The 22,449-nt window shown below is 41.9% G+C and overlaps 1 protein-coding gene and 1 non-coding gene across 3 annotated transcripts in view; one reads left to right on the top strand and one right to left on the bottom strand.

The window, feature by feature from the left end:
• The window catches only part of ARHGAP32 (Rho GTPase activating protein 32), a 297,599-nt gene extending 275,607 nt beyond the window's left edge, over positions 1-21,992 (bottom strand). For both annotated transcript variants that reach the window (XM_075564089.1, XM_075564090.1), the window contains exon 1: positions 21,587-21,992. The gene's annotated coding sequence lies outside the window, so the exon portion shown is untranslated. The remainder of the gene's footprint in view (positions 1-21,586) is intronic.
• LOC142423710 (small Cajal body-specific RNA 20) lies at positions 2,881-3,012 on the top strand. The gene has a single exon (XR_012779311.1).
• Positions 21,993-22,449: the final 457 nt, after the last annotated feature.

Here is a 22,449-nt window from a genome sequence, read left to right as displayed (position 1 = left end):
GGGGGGTAAGGAAGTGGTGTTAACAAACCCAGGGACAAGGGAAAAACATGGGACCCCAAATGGTAGAGAAGGGGGAGTGGCAGGCCTGGTGGGAAATGATCAAGGGTAAGGTTGCTTAGAGAAGAGGTATACTCTAGCCCAGGTGGCGATGAAGCATGGTAGTAGGGCAGGAGGAAGGTCAAGGGAGATGGAGGAAAGAGCTAGGAGTCAAAGGGCATTCATGGAGGTCTAGACAAAGACATGTACATGCAAATATATATAGGAGGATGGGGAAATAGATCTATGTGTCTATATTTATAGGTCAAGTATTAAGGTGGCGGAAGGACCTTGGGCCTCTACTCAAACACTCCCTCAATGCATGAATACCTTCTTTTATTAAATTGGAACTCTATGATGCTCACTCTCCCGACACAACGGCTGGAGCCAAAGTGGGTGAACAAGTAAATGTGGTGAAGAAAGCTTATGGTGCCCGGCGATCAAAAGAGATAGTGTCTGGGGTCTCAAAGGCTTGAAGGTGAACAAGCAGCCATCTAGCTCAGAAGCAAATAAGCCCACATGGAAGAAGCACACCGGCCAGTGCGATCACGAGGTGCCCAAGGGACCAGGTATAAGGCATCAGGCAAAAAAAAAAAAAGATATAAGTGTGTGTATGTGTGTGTACATATGTGTATATGTATATATGTATGTGTATATATGTATATATATATCATATTAAATGAAGGGGGAAGTGCAGAGTGGAGACCCAAGGCCCAAGTGTCGACCAATGGAGATCCCCTCATAGAGGGGTTTAGGAGAGGAGATGGGTTAATTAGGGTGTGAGGTAGTATCGATGAAGAACACAGCTTTCCCCCAGATCCTGGATGCTTCCTCCCCCCAACTACCATGATCCGAATTTTACCTTGCAGGGCTGGATAGGACAGAGGCTGTACACTGGTACATATGAGGGTTGGAGGTACAGGGAATCCAGGGTGGATGATACCTTCAGGACCAAGGGTGTGAGGGACGATGCTGGGAGAGTGGAGGGTGAGTGGGTTGGAAAGGGGGAACTGATTACAAGGATCCACATGTGACCTCTTCCCTGGGAGAGGGACAGCAGAGAAGTGGGGAAGGGAGACTCCGTATAGGGCAAGATATGACAAAATAACGACGTATAAATTATCAAGGGCATATGAGGGAGGGGGGAATGGGGAGGGAGGGGGGGGGGGAAAGAGGACCTGATGCAAGGGGCTTAAGTGGAGAGCAAATGCCTTGAGAATGATTGGGGCAAGGAATGTATGGATGTGCTTTATACAATTGATGTATGTATATGTATGGATTGTGGTAAGAGTTGTTTGAGTCCCTAATAAAATGTAAAAGAAGAAAAGAGAAAAAAATGATTAGGGCAAAGACTGTACAGATGTGCTTTATACAATTGATGTATGTATGAACTGTGAAAAGAATTGTATCAGCCCCAATAAATTGTTAAAATAAAAAATAATAATAATAAATAAAAATCAACATGTAAACTATGGGCAAAGATACTAGTTTAAAGCCATTTCAAAATACAATTTTATATCCTTTGAGAAGTTTTTAGAGTGTTAGAATGTATCCCCACCAGAGAACAATGCAATACATAAGAATATATGGGAATCTGTTTTTCCCTTCATGTTAGCCAGTAACAAAGCCCCTTATTATACACCACTTCCATCTGGCATTTCAGGAGCACAGGTGGTGCAGTGATTATGTATTGGCCTGCTAACCACCAGACATTCTGAGAGAGAAAGGCAAGACAGTCTACTCTCTCAAAGAGTTACAACCTTAGAAACCCACAGCGGCAAATCTATGCTCAACTCAATAGCAGCGGGTTTGTTTTTGGAGGCACTTTGCAGTAAGCATTCTGGTAAGCACTGGATGGGTAACGGAAATGATGGTTTTGTTTCTTTTTGGTTATTTTTCCTTGAAGATTTCTCTTAAGCAAACTGAAATACACAATTACAATCTTCAATTGCATACAGCTAGCAGATACTGCTAAAATACAAAAAACAAATCTCAAAGAATAAAATTCTTCCTCTGAAACTAACAACAAAGATTCTAATATATTTATCAAGTAAATTTAGTATATTAAAATGCAAGTATATTAGCTAGCCTTAAATTTAAACCACCTTACGACACATAGAAAAATTAGATCTCTTTCAACACACACCCTAGATCTTTGATAGAGGAGGAAAGCAAAGTCAGTCAGGGCTAGCTGATAGGCTACTCAAGTAGCTCCATAGTTCCACACTAAAAAGTCAAGAACTCCCCACAGCTGGTCCCCCAGTCTGCTTTGCATAAGAAGTAACTGTTTTCCTTAGTCATAAACCTCAAGCATTCATCTGTCTTGGAAATTAGATCATGGATTGTAAACTTCTCCTACATAAGGTGGCATTTTTCATTAAGACTTTCACAGCAGAGCTGCAGGTATATTATAAACATTTGATTTGAAGGTGACCCTATACATTACTTTTTAAAATGACAACAGACAAAACTTTTTATAACCATTAGCATGCACAACTTTAGCACACTGAGACCACAAAAGTATGAATTATGCCATCAATGATTAACAGAAACAGTTAATATTATAGATTAATTTGTGAGGTTAGCATACACTAGGCAAAATTAACTATCTATAAAAAAATTAGGGAAACATAAGGTTTTATTTGGGTGGAAATGATTCTGCTACCAATCATTTGAAAATCACTGACTTGGTAGTTGGCACCTTTCAGAACTGAGGTGCCGGATTACTGGCACTTATTCTGGAAGACTTGTTAGCTGTCAATCTATGAGAGCAGATGACAACACCAAAACAACCTTATTTCTCTAAGTATCTACTTCATCTCAGTGTATAAAATATAACTTGATGGCATCTCCTCCTTATGGCTTTGGGGGTCTCTTTCCCCTTTGGCCAGAAGAGGTGGCCCAGATGAGCCTGGAGGGTCACCATCGGGGCTGCACTGTGAGTGAGGCGGCTTTGTTTTCCTGCCTCAGACAGTCGCCATCAGGGAGCCCTGACATGCTCGGCACCGGGCAGGCAGTGTGGCCCTACAGGCCAAGGCCCAGTGGCTTTCCTGGGCCACTGCCTTGCCCACTGGGGACACCCCAGGTGACACCTGCTGCCTGTTGCTTTGGCCCCAGGAGCTGTCACAGTGAAGGCGGGGTGTCCAGAGGGAGCTTTTCTGACTGAAGAGAAGCGGTGGGGTGGAGGCCACTTACGGAGCGCAGCCACGGCACCAGGTGTCTCCCACACAGAAAAAAAAAAAAAAAAATATATATATATATATATATATAGAGAGAGAGAGAGAGAGAGAGAGAGAGAGAGATTAAGATTAACTTGAGGTTAAATATTTTTCAATGCATTAATAATTCAAAGTCAATCATCCATCAAAAAAGTCAGTAGAAAACTCACTTCCTCACAGGGCAATTACTGTAATTAAACCAGATAATAACATGTAAAGGATATAAAATAATTCCTGACATGTCATAAGTTAAGTAAAATTAACAATAACTATTAATATTAAGAATACAGTGTCTCTCTCTCGTGTCCTTGCTTCCAAGATCACAGAGAAAAGGTGTAAGAGCAGCCATGCTAAGAAAGGCCGCAGCCTATTTGCTGCACATACTCCGCCCGCTGCGTGCCCAAAGCAAAGGCATTAAGACGCTCATAACTAAGAAACACGGTGGAAATCCCAGGTGTCATAGACATTTCCCAATCAAGTGTCGAGATACATGCTTCCCAAGCTGTACATGCAGCTACGTTATTGTGTGAGTTGTTCCACTCAAAACAAGGTGGTCAAGAACCTGTCACATGAAGCCCAGAAGGACCCAACCCTGAGGTCCTGTCCCACCACCCCTCCTCCAAAGCCTAAGTAAAGATTAGCAGCTGGAGGGAAAAAAAAACTGAAAGGAAATAAACTGAAATTGTTCATTTCAAATAAAAAGAATTCAGATATTTACCATTCAATAAAAGTGAACCTGAATAAAGGAGAATCACACAAAAGTTTTAAGGATGCTAACCAAAATTTCAAACCTATCAGCTGTTCTGCAGGACAATAATATGGAAGTCTTCTCCTGTAAGATACAGCCTTGAAAACCTTTCCACCCAGTGCTATAGGGCCACTCTTGAGTTGCAATCAATTCCAACTTGATGGCAGTGAGTGAAGATGGCTCATGAAAGGTGGAATGTTACAATGAAACTGAGTTTAAAGAAGGGATATGATCAAAGGGGTACAGCCAACATCAAAAAGATATGAAATCAAGTATTAAAATGGTACTCCAAAGAAATTATAAAAACTACTACTGTAACATTCTGGTCCTGCTTGTTGTTGTTGTTAATCAGCTGGTCAAGCCTAAGATGTCAAAATTAAGGGGAAAGAGAATGTACTGAGTATTATAATACTGAGCAAACCACTCCTCAAAAATAAAAACTCAATTCCTTGAAGAAATATATTAGTGAGTCAAAACACAAAAGCCCGCTTACTTTCATATTTCACAAAGCTTTCTACCATCAAAAATTCTAAAAAAAAAGAATCATTAAAACATAAAAAGCCTAACCTTTACCTCTTAGAAACACTTTCTTATTAAATCTCAGATTTTCTAAATGCAACACAGAATTTTAAATGGATAAGCATCATATTCTTTACTGTCATGGACATCCTGTTGCCAAAAATGGAGGCAGACAAATCAAGAAGCACCAGCAGTTCAGCACTTCTCATACATTCTAATACCTATCCTCCTGAGAATGGGTTTGAGAGTACATCCTTGAGTAAAAAAACACATACCCACTCAGAACAAACTTGACTACTCAAAACCTTGGAGCATTATTGACATTCAGACTGGATAATTATTTGTTATGAATAAAGAATCAGATATTCCAAGTCTAAGAATATAACCCTGGAAAATATCCCCTTCCCAGTCCAAGTTATACATTTAAAATTCACTTTACATTATCTACAAAGTAGTACTGAGAAAATGACAAGCACTTTTTGAAGTCGAATAGGAGGCTTCAAAGGTTCACACAGGTAAATTCTGTTCACTTTTTTTGTAATTTTAAGTTCTAATGATATATAATTCACACATCATACAGTTCATTGGTTTAAACATAAAAATAGTGTAATCATCACCACAATCAATCATGGAGTATTTTCTTCATTTTTACACTCATTAGTAGCTCCCCATTTCCTTCCAAACTCCCTACCATAACCCTAAAAAACTATTAATCAAGTCGATGTGGCTACATATTTATCTATCCTGGATTTCACATACCAAAAAAAAAACCCCAAAAAACACAAAATGACCAAATAAAACAGAAAAGCTTCAATAAAAAAATAAAGCAGAAAATAATAAAATCTAGAGCAAATTTAAAATGGGTCAAAATGGAGAATATATTATAAAGGTGTTAAAATTTTTACCTAACTACATCTGCACTGCACTGCATTAACCCACTTCCCAATACACTCTGATAGTGAGGTTATTCACATCCCTGGCCACTCATTATCTTGTCATTCCAGTCTCCACAAACCTTCTGAAGCACCCCTGTACATCTGAATTCTGAATCAATCCACCACTTACAAGTGGAGTAAACCTGAACAAGTGACCACTTGTCTGAGGCCCAGCTCCCTTATCCCTTATATAGCAATACTACTACAAAGGCTGTTGTGACGTTAGATAAAAATCAGTACCCTACCCCCACCCCGCAAAAAAAAACCCACACATCAAGTCGATTCTGATTCATAGCAACCTTGTAGGACCGAGTAGAACTGCTCTTTAGGGTTTCCCAGACTAAAAACCTTTACGGGCACAGATAACCTCATATTTCTTCACAACAAGTGGAGGTTTGAAATGCTGCCCTTGCAATCAGCAGCCCAATACTTAACTCGCTGCACCACCAGGGCTCTGTTTAAAAATCAACTCAAAAACTCTCCAGTCACACTGCCACCAAGTCAATTCCAACTCATCGGAACCCTATGGGACAGAGCCGAACTGCCTCTGTGGATGTCAGAGATGTAAACCGTTACAAGAATAGAAAGTCTTGTCTTTCTCCTGAGGAGCAGCTCGGGGTTTCAAAAGTAAACCCTACCACATCACCAGGGCTCCCTAAAGATCAATATAAAAGTACGAAAAGAAAGAGAAATGAATTTACATTTAAGTGCTCATTTTAATTAAAACAGGTTTTGTATAAATATTTCTAAAATATATTGCACATTTTTCTACTTTATTGTAATCTTAGTCATTTATAAATTATCCAAATTCACCATTTTGGGACAAATATAACTGTGATAACTGAATATGAAACTAAGAAATCAGTCATCTAGGAACAAATAGATACAGATAACACAAAGAACCAACTTTCAAGACATGTAATCGATTGATCGGATCTCATTTTTCAAAACTTAATAGGAATTACATAAAGTTCAGCAATTAGGTTTAAAAATAGCAATAAAGAGTGATAGTGTCACAGAAGACAACACAGATCTAAAGGTAACTGCAAGCCCAAAGTAAGTCAAAAACAAGAACTATTCATCTGAGCTACATTAAACGAAGTACTAAATCCAAAATAAGGAACATAATTTGGGTTAGTGGAGAGAATATACCAAAATAGTACATCATAAGAACAAAGTTCTAATTTCATTTGTCCTATCTGAGTGAGAACATGCAACTAGATAAGCCTCTTAACCTGGATCTATTTCCTCCTTAATAACAAGGGCACAAACCTACTTTAAGCAAATGGCAGTGCTCTAAAAGCAATATGAAAACAATAGTGTAAGACCCACTACACAGTTACAGCACAAACACTTCAGTTCCCTCCCATCAGTCTAGCAGTGTTTCCCAAGCATTTTCACCCTGGGGTGCATTTAGAAAACAGCAGCACTGATACAGGTTCACCGGGGCAAATCGGTCATGCTAGTGTTGAACAAGTGTGTCCAGATCAGTTTTATGTACATCACGTCATTGGTCATCTTTGAGACCTGAGGAAATCTGCATCTCTGACCCATCTAGAATACATCCAGAACATTCTCTACACAGCAGTTACAAAGCTCTAAACTAAAACACAGGATCTAATTTGGGGCACAGTAAGAGGGGAGAGTTCATATTCCCCATAGTATCTGACTAGCAAAGTAGATCAAGTGCAGAGTTGGATTATATTAGCATAGTACTGCCTTGGACCTGAGCAATAGGGACCCCTGTACCAAGCTTTAGAAGGCCATGCTCTAGCCTGCCTTCCCTTGACCACAATTCTGCCCATGTGTTCCCAGGCCTACCTGTATGTACCCACCTGCAGCCTAAAGGACCCAACCACCATCTCAACCGAACCAAAACCCATTTGTTACGTCAATTCAGACTCATAGCAACCTTGAGGGCAGAGTAAAATGGCTTCCTATGGTTTTCAATGCTGCAAATCTTTACTGAAGCAGACTGCTTCATCTCTCTCCCAAGGAGTATTTGCTGCGTTTGAACTATTGATCTTTCAATTACCAACCCAAAACTTAAGCAAGGCCCTCCACCAGGACCCCAGAATTTCCAGGGTCAGTTCAGTCCTCTTCCTTGAGGAAGTTGGCACAAGGACAGACAAATCCGCAGACAATACTGGCACCCTAGAGAATGACTCCTGATGGTGCAAGGGTTGACCTCTCAGCTGTCAGTCTGAAGGTCGGCAGTATGAACCCACGTGAAGCTCCATGGGAGAAAATCTGTTCCCATAAAGATTTCAGCTTGGGAAATAACATGGGCCAATTCTATAATACTCTATAAGGTCACTATGAATCAGAACTGACTCAATAGCACATAGTAACAGGCCAAAAGGAGGAAACAGTTAAGAGTTCAATTACCAGCTCAAAGGTTGGCAGCTTAAACCTATCAAGACATGCATCCAGAGAAAAGCCTACCAATCTGCTTCTGAAAAATCACAGCGTTGTAAGCCCTACAGAACAAGTTCTAGTTTGCAACAATTGGGATTACCATGAGTGAGAACTAATGTGACAGCAACTAATAACAACAAAGGCAAAAGAGTAGTCAAAAGCTTCTCTATGATGGAAGTAGTATGAGGATATCCGGGCTAGAGTGCCCAAATACCAGAGGGTTCCAAAATATTCATGTTAAAATTGAATTAAAAGTTAGTAAATTTTACCATGAGTTTTTTGAAGCCCTCTTGCATGAAAAGGAGAAGTATAAGTAGATAAGTTTGAATTCAGCTCTCTACTTTATGTTCAGGTAAACAAGAGAACATCTTTATTTATTCTTTCTTTTTTTTTAAACTGGTCCCTCTTTCCCTGTGGAGATATCAACAATACCCTCCCCTTGGGTGGGGAGTGCCCTGTGCCCCCGCTACCCATTTCTTTTTAATATATTTTTTTCCTTTCTCCACCTCCTTTTTAGTTGTCTACCATGTGTAACCCTGTATTTGGTCTGGTCCCTCCATATTACCTGGTCCTCACCCCAGTAATGTTTGCATACAGTAGCTTTTTCCCTATGCCCCTTTATTTACCATCTTTATTTAACAGATGGTTTTATTCACGTTTTTGGTGGTGGTGGTGGTGTTTACTATGTGGTGTCGTGTAGTTCCAAGTTCTACCAACCCTACATAAAACAGAATGAATGCAGCCCAGTCAGGCACCATCCTCATAGAGGTTACGTTTGAGCCCACTGTTGGCTTTATTCATAACTTTCATATATTTTGGATATGGACTTTCATTTGTACTCTTCGCCCAAAACCCAAATATGTTAGATGAGCCTAAAAATGCAGTAATATATATGTATATATTATCTAAAGAATCGTTGAAAAAAGTTGTACTTTTACCCAGGGAAAAAGAAAATGCAGGTAGAAGGACCAGTCATTTTTCACACTGCATGAAAAACAAAGCAGACCTGTGTGGTAATGTAGAGCTGGGTCAACCTCATTCAGTGGCATGGCTGAAAAAAGATCTAGAGAGATTACAAACAAAAAACAAGAAAAAATTTACTGAACAGCTGTACTACTCTGTAACACAGGTGGTAAGAGTGGTAAAGATGTAAGGGCAAGAGGTAATACATGAGATGTAACTTGGAAATGGAGAGAGATACATTTAAATTTAATATAATGAGGTCATTCTGAATCTCAAAAACTCACTGCCATCGAGTTGATCCTGTAAATCTTTATGGGAATAGAATGCCCAATGTTTCTTCTAAGGAGTAGCTGGTGGTTTTGAACTGTTGACTTTACTGTTAGCAGAACAATATGTAACCCACTATGCCACTAGGGTTCCTTTTCTTAACAATAGAAACACTCATTTTTAAAAAGGTTGTCATGTGAGTTTTCTGACACTGAAAACATTCAACATGTTCCAAGGATAATGTAGAGGAATTCTGAATTGGAAAACACTGCTGTATGCTACCAAGCCCACTTTGCCTCACAGTAGCCCTATAGGACAGAATAGAACTACCCCATGGAGCTTCCCAGGCTGCAAGCTTCACAAAAGTGGAATGACACGTTTTTCTCCCATGGATCAGTTGGGGATTTTGACCCACCGATCTCTTTGTTAACAGCTAAGTGCTTAAACACTGTACCACCAAGACTCCTTACATAGTCCCTAGAAGTTTCTATAACTGTAAGATTCAGCAGTCTTATGAAGATGTAGTTCTATATACAAAGTGGCATAAGACAATGTACAATGGAAGTTAAATTCTGAAGTGACTATAGAGCTTCCTTAAAAGGTCTCTGCTATTAGCTGACCCTCTCCATTGTACAAAGTGAGGACCACCACTGTACTAATTACTCAGTCAAAGCTGACAGAGCTTTGTCTCGGACCCTCTAGAACAGTGGTTCACAGCTTCCCTAACGCCCCAACCCTTTAATACAGTTCCTCATGTTGTGGTGACCCCCAACTATAACATCATTTTCGTTGCTACTTCATAAGTGTAATCTTGCTACTGTTATGACTCAGGCGACCCCTGTGAAAGGGTCATTCCTTGGGTCTACCTTGCAGGGCTGGATAGGGTAGAGGCTGTACACTGGTACATGAGGGCTGGAGGCACAGGGAATCCAGGGTGGATGATACCTTCAGGACCAAGGGTGTGAGGGGCGATGCTGGGAGAGTATAGGGTGAGTGGGTTGGAAAGGGGGAACTGATTACAAGGATCCACATGTGACCTCCTCCCTGGGAGAGGGACGGCAGAGAAGGGTGGGGGAAGACTCTGGATAGAGCAAGATATGACAAAATAACGATGTATAAATTACCAAGGGCACATGAGGGAGGGGGGAGCGGGGAGAGAGGGGAAAAAAAAAAAGAGGACCTGATGCAAAGGGCTTAAGTGGAGAGCAAATGCTTTGAGAATGATTGGGGCAGGGAATGTATGGATGTGCTTTATACAATTGATGTATGTATATGTATGGATTGTGATAAGAGTTGTATGAGCCCCTAATAAATTGTTTAAAAAAAAAAAAAAGAAAGGGTCATTCAACCCCCAAAGGGGTCACGACCCACAGGTTGAGAACCACTGTTCTAGAAAATCACATTCTAGTTGCTCCCAACCGGAGTCTTTAAATTGTCATTATCACTGAAAACCTTGTCTTCTATTGCAATGATATGGCATTCAACAAATATTTATTAAGAACATTAGAGGTTGAGCAACTCCCTAGGGAGGGCCCCTACACCTCTCGTAGCTTGAGGTTTAAAAATTAAACACATAGCAAATAAACAATAAATGTCTATGAAAAAATAAGCCCTGAGGAAACTAAGTAAGCACTTAGCTGCTATAAGAAGGTTGGTGGGTTGAACCCATCCAGTGGCTCTGCAAGAGACTAAGCAGAGTGCTTACATGAAGATGACAGCCGAGAACTAAAACCCACTCCCATTCTGTCACCTGGGGTTGCCATGAGCAGAAATCTATTGCACGGCACCTCATTAACAGCAACAGGAAAAAGATGGGCTGGGAAAATGCGAGAGAGACTGGAAGGTCACATTTAGACATGTAATCATAATTGGCTTCTCTTGAAGAAAACAGACAGCCACACAAAACACTGAAGAAAGTATATAAGCAAAAGGAACAGGAAGTATAAATCCCAGAGAAAGGACGGTCTTCTGCTTGTTGCTCTTAGCTGCTGTCGAGTCAGTTCCAACTCAGTGACCCTCTGCACAACAGATCAAAACACAGCCCCATGCTACACCGTCCTCCTAATTGTCATCTTTGAGCCCAGGGTTATAGCCACACTGTCAATCCATCTCTCTCAAAGGTCTCCTTTTACGCTGGTTTTACTTTACCAAGCATGATGTCCTTTTTCAGGGACTGGTCTCTCCTCATAACATGTCCAAAGTACATGAGATGAAATCTTGCCGTCCTTGCTTCTAAGGAGCACTGAGGCTATACTTCTTCCAAGATAGATCTGTTCTTTTGGCAGTACATGGCACTTTCAATATTCTTAACCAGCACCATAATTCAAATGCATCAATTTTTCATCAGTCTTCCTTATTAAATATCCAACTTTTCATAAGAATAAGAACCAATTGAAAATACCATGAATTGGGTCAGACACTATTCCTCAATGTTAACATCCTTTTCCACAATGCTTTCAAGAGGTGTTGTGCAACACGACTAGACTGTGACTGGAATCCCATAGTAAAAGGAAGAATAAAAGATGAAGAGGTTAGAGAAGCAGACAAGAGCCAGATCAGATATGGAGTCTCAATCTCAGCATTAAGGACATTCTGAAGAAGATACTTCTGCTGTGTGGGTGCTGATCTGTGCATTGTAGAAGGCTTAGTAGCATTGTCCCTGGCCTCTTCAGACACTGCCAAATGTTCCTCAAAGGCACAATCTCTCAAGCTGAGAATTATGAATAAAGGACCTTAAAAGTGGGCATGATGATTTCTTTTGGTTTTTGTTTTTTTTCCTGTAATTGCCTTAAGCACACTGGAGATCCAATAAGAAGAATTATATGATCTAATTAGCATTTTGGCTTGGTAGCAGGGTGAGGATAGGGGAATAAATAAAGATAAAAGTAGAAGCAGGAGTCCCAATATATATTTTGAAGGTGAAGTTGACAGGATTTCACGAGATGAGGAGGGTGACAAATCAAGGCTACCTCAATGGGTTTTGGCCTGCACAACTAGGCGGATGGTAGAGCTAACATGGTGAAGACCTTGGGAAGGTGGGAGAGGAGCAATCCATAGAGCTGCTTTCATCGTGTTGAGTCTGTGTTGTACATAGGCCATCCAAATGAAGGCACAGAATCAGAGGAGTCCAAAACTCAAGGGAGATGTAAATCAATACTACAGTAATTTAAGTGGTATCCGAAACCATGCAAGTGGATGAGATCACCTAATGAGAGCCTGGGGACTGTGAAGAATTTCTTACAAGGAGGAGCTGGTTCAATCATTTCAAAGGAAGGGGAAATTTGCGTAGCATTAAAAGGCAAATGGGAGTTGTGCTTAAGTGGGACTCACAGACTGGGTAGTGCCTGTACTAGATAGCACTCACGGATTGAATAGATTTCAACTGGATGATAAATGTGTTTTCTCTAACCCTACTAGGAGCAGGATTGCTATGAGATGTGGTGCAGGGCCACTGAATATACAGCAAATAAAGGGCCTGTCAGGTTCTCCTTGAGTCAAAAGCCGGGAGAACATGAGCGAGTACAAAATAATGGTTCCTAGGTTTTTTTAAAAAAATAAGAGAATCACGGGATTCAAAACAAGAATTTGAGACCCTCTAATATAAGCCCTCATTTTAACTATGAAGAAAAGGAGGTTCAGAGAGATCTGTCCAAAGTGATATTATTTACAGCAGAGCTAACACTCAGGTCCTGTGATTTGAAATCCAAATCCCCTTCCCTTATATTAAAAGCTACTTCACGTTTTTGTCTGTGTTTAATATATTTGGTGTTATGGATTGAACACTGCCCTCAAAAAATGTGTTGTAATCCTAATCTCTGTACATGTAGATGTAATCTCATTTTGGGCAATCACTGTTGAGATATAAAAAAGTAGTATAGAAATAATTTTTTAGAAAAATTAATTCAAGACTAATACCAAGAACCAAAAATCAAACTCACTGTCAACTCTCCTTTTCAAAAATGCTGTAACACTCCATTATACCTGCTATCAACCACCACCCCCTGAGCATATTCCCTTACATTCTGCAATTCACTACAATGGCCACCAGAACTCACCAAACTGGGAAAGGAAAAAGAGAAACAACCTACTGTCACTGACTTGATTCCATTCCATAATGATCCTATAGGGCAGAGTACACCTACTCCTCTGCGCTTCCAAGGCTGTAAATATTTAGGTGAGTAGAAAGCCTCATCTTTCTCCCAGGAGCAGATGCTGGGTCTGAACTGCAGATAATTAGCCTGTTCAAGACCACAAGACCTTGCTGTTAACAGTTCAACCTATAGCCACTATGACACCAGAGGGTCCACGGGCTAACACAGTTTTGGTGCTGGTAAATCTCAAATCCTAAATTCAGGATCCCCATTTGGCAGTCCTCCTCATCCACAAGGAGGCAGAAGCTGATGAAATCAGGCCAGGTTAGAGGGCCCAACTGAAGCCCCAAGAACCAGAGATCAAGCAGATAAAGAAACAAACCAAATGCAGGGTCTAAAGACTGCTCTCCACTCTTGCTGGTAGTGAGAACACTCTCCTTGCTTCTGATGGCTTGTTTTGTACCCAGTAAGATGGCAATAGCAATTAAGCTAATAACAATCACTCACAGCTAATATCATATAATCTAATCTTCTCCCAATTCCTTATGCAGACCCATCAGTGAAAAGTCATTTGATGGGAGTAACAATAACTATGGTCATCAATAATGACGGCACTACAAATTGGGCACAAAAGCAGGGAAGTAGACATGGGGGGGTGGGGGGGGAGATCCCATGCCACTTGAAGATCAACACTTCCCTAGAGCGGGTACCCTGACTATGCTCCAGCCTCCTAAACTAGGAGAAAATTAATTAAAGTGTCACTTGTGGTATTTCTGATAGTTACATTAAGACACTAAAACCAAATTACCAAACCCATTGCCAAAAGTCAATTCCAACATGAGGCTTCAAAAACCCTACTGAAAAAAAAAAGGAAATTAAAAGGTAATAAAATTGCCCCATGAAATTTATGACGCCTGCTCATAGTCACTAGAATACTTGGCAATTTTTAAACGTTATAACATTTTCTTCAAACCTCATGAAACTATTAAGAATTCTTCAACTCCATATCTCTTCAATGAAAACAGACACAAGAAATATTATTTTTAACATACACCAACCAAACCAAAACCAGACTCCGTAATGTCAAATAGATTCTAGCTCCTGGCAACTCTACACACCAAAACCTAAAACCAAATCCAGCGCCGTGACTACTGCATTTAAACCACCAACCTTTGAGCGTTAACAGCTGAGCACCTAACCTCGGCTACAAGATTTCTCTAGCCTACACATACGAAAAGGAAACCATTTTTTAAAAGAAAGAAATGGAAAGAGTCCTGATTACTGCCGGAGGGGGGGCGGGGAGCAATCAATGTTAAGGGAAAAATGTGTGTACGAATTGTTGGAAGGGAAACGAATGTACTCTGGAAACTTTTATGGAAGCACAATAAAATCTTTTTTTTTTTTTAATGCAGTTAAATGGCCTACTCAAGACCACAGGATGAACTACAGGTAATAAAGGTTTTACTACTTAAGGGTTATTAGATGCTGTCAAACAGTTCCGATTCATAGCAACCTGATGTACTTTCAAACTAAACATGACTCAATCCTGGGCCATCCTCACAATTGTTCTTATGCTTGAAGTACTTATTTCAGAAATGTTTACCAATGTACAGGACCTACCTTTTTAAATAAAAGACACAATATATCATATATAAGTTTCCATAAGCATAGGTCACACATATTTTTCCTTTTTTGAAACCTTCCACCTTCACTAACTTAGAAATCTAAGGTGTCACACAGAGTAAAACCTGTGAAAAACAGAAATATGTAACGCAGAAACCTGTCATGGAAGGAAATGCAACTTTTTCCCCACTAACCTGCGCTACAGTGGGAGATGGATTTAAGATGTTAGTCTAATATAAATGATACAAAAGTATTAAGACTGCACCCCATCGAAGGTAGAAAACGTGCAAGATGAGGGGAAAACAAGGCAGACATTGCATTAGATCCATGGTATAAAATATAAATGGATATATGGCAATAAGTCATACAATAGGACTTCTAAACACTAGAATTTTATTTCTGCTATATTTTGGTTCACTTCTTTTCATAAGAAATTAAACTAAGTTCTTATTTCTCACTGTTCCCTATTCTAAAACAATCTTCTTTGAACACTAGGGAATCTTCCCATGTTCAGGTTTACTGTGAAACTGAAATACCTATTTTTCCATTCTTTCATTTCACTCTCTAGGGGAGCAGTCCCTTTCAACCACCGTCTCTCCAGATAGGCTCTCTCTGGGGGTTTTTATTTTCTCACCTCATAAAATAATCTCTCATCCGGAGAGTGGGTCTTCAAGCCACTGCTGTAATCACAACTGCCAATCTTCCAGGTGCTGCTGCACTGAGTGGAAGACCTCCTCTGTCTCCATTCCACTATCCCCAAGAAAGGTAGTGGGGATACTAACGTCCTCCCGCATCTCCCGTAGATCATCCCCCGGCCTATCCAGGTCATGGAGAACATAACTTTTAAGACTGCAAGAACCCCAACAAAACCACTTCCGTTTTATGTAACAGAGTTGCAATAAGGGCCTTTTTTCGGTGCTCTTGGCTTGACAATACTCCACTGCTAATTACAAGGTTTTCATAAGGAAGACCCTCCATGAGATGGATTGACAGTGGCTATAACAACGGACTCAAACATAACAATTTGGAGGACAGCACAGAAGTAGGAGTGTTTTGTTCTGCCATACATCTAGGGTCTCTGAATTGCAGACTTGTGGCATGTACAACTGTTTAGTTTGGATTAACATTAAACAAAATGTATCAAATTTCTCTGTTACAAATTAAAATCAAATACTTCCCCCAAAAAGTTTAATATCAAAGTTTCTGGGTAGTAAAATAAGTCTATCTGTATGGGGAAAAAATGGTAGTATTTCAACTCTGAAGAGGATAGTATAGCGAGGCTAATGCATATGATATATATTTAGAGTGTTATAGCCTCTGAGTTATATAAAGTTATCTAACCCTGAATTAAAACTGGATTTTCGCACACATTTCTTAAAACAACAACAAAAAATTTTCAAAATGGTTTTTAAATTCACTTTCCAAAGATAAGAACATTACAAAAAACTTTATGAAAAAGTAGGATTTAGGAAAATAAAGAGACTAACCCTGGAGAGACCAGACCCTAGACAAGAACATCATGCTGGTAAATAATGAAGGGCAGCAAAAAAGAGGACTGCCTTCAACAAGACAGACTGACACAGTACTGCAACAAGGGCCGGAGCACAGGAACAATTGTGCGGATGGTGCAGGGCCGGGCAGTGTTTCGTTCCGTTATAGACAGGGTCACTGTGAGTCGGAAACGACTTGACAGCACCTAACCACCACCACTTTTCTATTCTTTCTCTTTTTTTAAAACTTTTTATTGTGAATGGAGTGAAGTTTACAGAGCAAAAGTTTTCCATTCAACAATTCATATAGATTGTGTTTGCCAGGGATCATAATGCCTACAACATAACAACATATATTCCACTTCCTCCCTATTTCTCATTTCCATTTCTCCTTCTTTCATAGCCCTTCCTGACTTCTGAATTTTGTCCTTCAGCAAATGCTGCCCTTCTGATCTCAAATGATCATTCTATGGAATGTGTACCTTCCAGGAGTTTGCCTAATAGACAGACTTGTCTATTCTTTGACTGAAATGTGCCATAAAGGTTAGTTCGGTTCCAAACCTAAAGGATGATTAAGCGTCACAATCTCAGAGGGTCCCACCAATATCTAGCCAACCAAAAGCTTTTTATGATTGGCATTATTACTTTGAGTTTTGTTCCACATTTTTCTCACACTCTGTGCAGGACTTTTTAATGCGATCCTTTTCAGATCAGTGCATAGTAGTTGCCAGGTATCGTCCACTGGACTGAGATTATTTCTAAGCACCTTCAATTGTCTTCATTCTTTTTTGCTCCTGATAGGGAGAGAAAAATAGTTATACCTTAGATAGCTGCTCATAAGCTTTTAAGACCCCCATCACTATCACTAAAGTAGGATGTACAACAGTGACGTGTAGCTTGTGATGTCAGTTGATGCTGGTATCCCCTGAGAAAATAGTCCTGAGCCACAAGCCCAGTGAGTCATGCCCTCAAAGTGTTTGGTCATATAGCTGAGAAGGTTTCACAGTTCCACCAATTCTTAATTATCTGAAACAAGCAGGTGATTTTTTTAAATCAATACAGAATACAAACTATTGACATTTCTCATTATTCAAACGATCAACTCCCATCAAAAGTTACAGTCCCAGAAACCCACAGGGGCAGTTTTACCCTGTGCTATCAGGTCACCATGAGTTGGCATTGACTCAGTGCTAGTGAGAGGAGTAGACTACTGCTTTCAGTAAAGGAGAGAATTCCGTAACAAGCAGTACTACTCAGAAAAAAATGATAATGTAGGGACAAAGGAGTATAAAAAATTTAAGACATATTATTTAGATTCAAATAAGTATTAATACCTATTATTTATTGAGGGCTTACTATATGCAAGCAATTATATTAAGGCATTAATAAATGATTTTTTAATGTGCCCTTGCATTTAGCTATGGTTGAGTTGAATTATTGCCATCCATGGGAGTAAATCGGAATTTGATTCCCAGCCAAAACACCCATGAACAACCACAGGTCAGGCGCCTGTCAGTGAAGGCTTGTGTGCTGCATGATGTTGAACAGATTTCATGGCCAAAACAGACTAGGAAGAAAGTCCTGGTAAATACTTCCAAGCATTAGATACTGAAAACCCTATGAATCCTAAGAGTGTATTCCTTAGCCTATCATGTGGCCAGTGCAGTGTTTCAATTCTATTGTGCACAGGGTCACCATGAGTCAGGGTCAACCGGACAGCAGCCAGCAGCAACCTAACTGTCTCAGGTATTATTGTTATTCCCCAAAGCTTATGAGCATTACAATTAGCATTTACACCCCAACACAAAATGTGTGTCCTTTCAGGGGTCATAATTCCTATAATGTTATGATAAAGAAAAACATTGATGCTCATTACGAAAAAAAATTAAGTCTTAAATCAGAGGTCAGCCCACTTTTCTACGTAAAGGTCCAGAACTGAAATATTTTACACTTTGCAGATCATATAGTCTGTCAAAAGCAAATACTCCATGCAGCCTTGTAGTACAAACGCAACCTTAGACAACATATAAAAGAATGAATGTAGCTGGGTTCCAACAAAATTTCCATTTTCTATTTATGGATAATGAAATTTAAATGTCATATAATTTTCACATTCATAAAATATTGCTTTTAATTTTTTAACCATTAATTAGAAAAAAATCATTCTTAGCTTGGGCACAGACTAGAAAGAAAGCAGGCTACTAGAAAAATAAGGCCTTAGTCTGTACTTTGCCAACACCTAACCTGAACAGTATAGACTAATGTACGGTATGTTTTTGCGAAACTACTCTCAGCATGAATCCTAATTTGTAAACTCTTTGGTATTTTAAACTGATCTTCTAGAGATGCTCCATGTCTCAATAAACTTTGAAATCTGCCTCAGAATAACAGAAAATTTGGAGTCTGCCTAAGAGCCCAAAATCTTAAGTATTTCATATGGATTTTTTAAACAAGACAGAATCTTTTAAAAAATTAGCTGGAAGATATATCATTGTGTATCTGTATTTTTTAAACTACTCTCAAAATATCTAAAATAAATTTTCCAAGCCAATTTATCGGGCAAAATTTGTTTGTAATTAGAGTTAAGTGTATAAACACTAGCCATGTCTTCAACCTATAAAAACATTTATACCACATTCTCACACACTTCCTTTCATCCGATCCTTCACAACAGTTCTGTAAAGAAGATAATGCAACTCTTTTTATATCAAATTTTTCAAATAAGGGAAACAAGCTCAGCAATGTAAACAATTTGCCCAAGTAACGTATCATCCTACACAGCAATCCCATGGCAGAACTGGGACAACCATCTGACTCAAGTCCTCTAGTATTTCTATAGATCGTTGCTGCTTGGTGACTACTGCCACAAACACTAGACTTCACATTAATGGGTTAAAAGTTTTAATTACCAAGCATGCTAGTCTTAATCTCTAAAAACTGCACTTCATTTCTCTTCTGCTTCCACAATCTTCTGAAAATAATTTTTAACTCTTGGCATTTATAAATTTACCTACAGTCGACATTAAGTCTATGTAGACTGTGCAGATGCTACAGGCAAGGCAACTTGGGAAGGGAAAACACTGCTAAATAAGACATATAAAGAGAAAGGGCATGAGAGTGACTGCCCAAGAGAGAAGCGGAAACAAATGTACGGTCAGCAAAGCCTCAGCCCAACTCTGGAACTGCTTTCAGTGAGTGCAAAGTGATGTGGAGGCTGGGAAAGCACATAAAGGGAATATAACCACTGGAATTCAACCCAACATCAAAGACTAATGAGAGTTGAGCCTGCTTTTCTGGTTCTTAGTCTCTCCCTAGAAAACTAAGCAGTTATATAACTGAAGGTCAAACCCACAAACATTTCTTCTCTGACCCACTTATGTACATCTTTTTCTTCCCACCGCTTCACCCTGTCATCCAACTCAGAAGTGCGGTATCGCACAGTAAACTGGGCTTCCACCCCAGCAGTGTCTGGGGAAGTCTCTGTCCAAAGTGCTGCTTTATTCCATAGACTGCTAGAGGGACCAGGGTAAAAAGGTGACTAACTGGCTTGAATTGAGCAGTGCCAACCTCACACCATGACAGCTACTGTTCTATGAAGCATCACTGCACTTTCCACTTTGGGAATGAATCAGACCCCAGACAGTCCTGAAAATGGAAACCATGTCATAATATCCCATCTTCACAAAGGGCTCTATTAAAAGTTCAAGTCCGTAAATTAAAAATAGCCCCTAATGTCTTCTAAAAACCAAACAACTGTTTAACTTAGGTGGTAGGAAAACATCGTTTATAACTATGAGAGCAAGTTCACAACTCACAAGATCAGACAGGAACCTAATGGAGCAGTGAGTTTATGTTAATGTGGGAGAAGGTGTGTGAGAATAGTTGCAAAATTCAAAGAAAGAAATCAGTGTTACTGAATTGTACACGCAGAAACTCCTGGAATGGTGCAAGCCTTGCTGGGTATATTCCCGACAAAATAAAATTAAAAGAAAAGGCAATCAGTGGTACTTGAGAAAGTACTACAGTAGCAATTAAAGCTTGTATCTCCTCCAGTCTCAAGTCCAAAGAGCAAATGGTAAGCTGCGGAATTAGACTTCCAGTAAACCAATATGGAAAACTTTATTAATAAACCACAAATTCACTACTCAAAAACATGACAACAAATTCAATCATCAAATTAATCTAACATCTGTGTAATCTCTGGGAGCTACTGCATACCAATACCATATGCTTTTCTTCTTCCACAAGAAATGTGAATACAATGTTGCCAGAAGCAATCAATGTATCAGAAAAGTTGTTCCCATTCAGACAAGCTTAAACGGTCTTACACCTCCACGAAGGAGGAAAGAGTAGAGAGAGAATAAAAAACTCTGAAAGAATGGAAAATAAAAGATGCTGACAAGAATGCTACAGCCCAGCTGCCAGCTATCCATGTAGCCTCATGCAGTGCCCCAAGCATTTTAAAAGCAGATTGTAATTCTGCTTGCAGAACAAAATGGTAATTACCCAAATTCTATTTCCTAAAAAATAACTACTAAAATGCACCCCAAGCATCCCGTGTGAGCCTCTTCCCTGGCATCTTCTTGAAGCCTTAGCAACAGGAGGTGAGGTTACAAAGGGCCCAAAGGTAAGACTTCGGCTAAGAAATCAGCGTGTACTTTCTCTCCCTATTCGGTTTCATATGAACTGTATACAAAAACCTATGAAAAATAAATATCGATTCAACAAATGAGAACGGCCCCGTGTGGAGGGGCGGGGGTGATCCGAAGAAAACGAAAAGGGGCACGGAGCCACCGGCCTCCCCAACTTGAGCCAGGTGGGAGGACGAGAACTCCAGGGGAGACCCCGGGAGCTCAGGCTTCTGGCTCGCTCGGCTCCCCCACACCCCAGGAGGCTGAGCCATCGGCGGTCTCCGGCGGCAGCCGCGGAAGGCGCTCGTCTGCCCGCAGCCCCCACCACGCTAGTCGCTGGGCGTCGCGGCGGACGGAGCCTCGGCCGCTGGCGGGGTGACTGCAGCAGGCCAGAGCGCCCGGAACCCCAGCTCGCTGGGGTGGCGGAGAAACGCGAAGGCGCGCGCGGGCGGCCAGGGGCCCGCAGCGCCGCGCCTCCCTCCCTGGAGGCCGAGCGAAACCCGAGCTGTCCTGCGAACAGGCTACCTTCCACCCTCACTTTATGAAGGAATGTCGGCGAAACGTGCCCCGCAGCCCTCCCGCGGCTGCCGGCGCTGCCCGCGCCATGGCCGCCCCCGGCGGGCCCCTCGCCCCAGCCTGCCCCTTACCGAGCCCCGCGGCCCCGCCGCTTCGCCGCGGCGTCGCTGCGCCCTCCTCGCCGCTCCGTGTCTCTGCCCCTCCGCGGGCGCCGAGCCCGACGCGCTCCTCCTCCGACTCCTCGGGTTCCCGCTCGCAGCTCGCCGTCGCCAGGGGGACCTCGGGGCCGCCCGAGTCTAGCGCCGAGCCGCCGAGGGCACTGGCGGGGCCTCGGCCCGGCGCCCCTCGGCCCCGCGCCTCATGCCGCCGCGCCACCCCGTCAGGCCCGGGGGCGGGGGCGTCAGGCCGTGGGCCGCAGCCTCCAACTCTGCCCCCGACCGCGCAGCCAACTCGGCCCTCCGCGGGCGCGGCCGCTCCCCCAGGAACCGGTATTTGGGGTTCAGAGGCCCCGCACCCCGACGCCCGCGGGCCACCCCCGCCGCGCTCGCGCCCCAGCCACTGGCGCCCGCCGGAGCCTCCGCCTCCCCAGCTCCGCCTCCTCCCGGACCCGAGACGCCCGCAGAGGGGAGAAGAGGCGCGCGGCCGCGGCTGCGGGGGCGAGCACGCGCTCGGGGGGCGGGCGGAGGAGCGCGCGCGCGGCCGAGGCCGGCGGGGGCGCGCTAGGCCTCGCCTGCTCTTGTCCTGGAGTGCACGTGGGCTGCGGGGATGGGGGAGGCGGCGAGGGGTACCCGGTTCGCCTCCTTTGGGGTCCGAGAGGACTGGGCGCAGACCCAGCCTTGGGGGTGCCAGCGGCTTGCGCATCTGGGCTGCGATGCAGAAATAGAAAGCCTGCTGCCGCAATAAGAGACGTAACTAAGGCATGGCAGGTATGGCATGTGTCCTAGGCGGCACTTGAAGGGAGTGGGGGGTGCGCTGAGCAATTTTTATTAATCCT

The sequence above is a fragment of the Tenrec ecaudatus genome, chromosome 12 (assembly GCF_050624435.1).
Source record: "Tenrec ecaudatus isolate mTenEca1 chromosome 12, mTenEca1.hap1, whole genome shotgun sequence".
Taxonomy (NCBI): Eukaryota; Metazoa; Chordata; class Mammalia; order Afrosoricida; family Tenrecidae; genus Tenrec; species Tenrec ecaudatus.
This window is presented reverse-complemented; position numbering and strand designations above follow the sequence as displayed.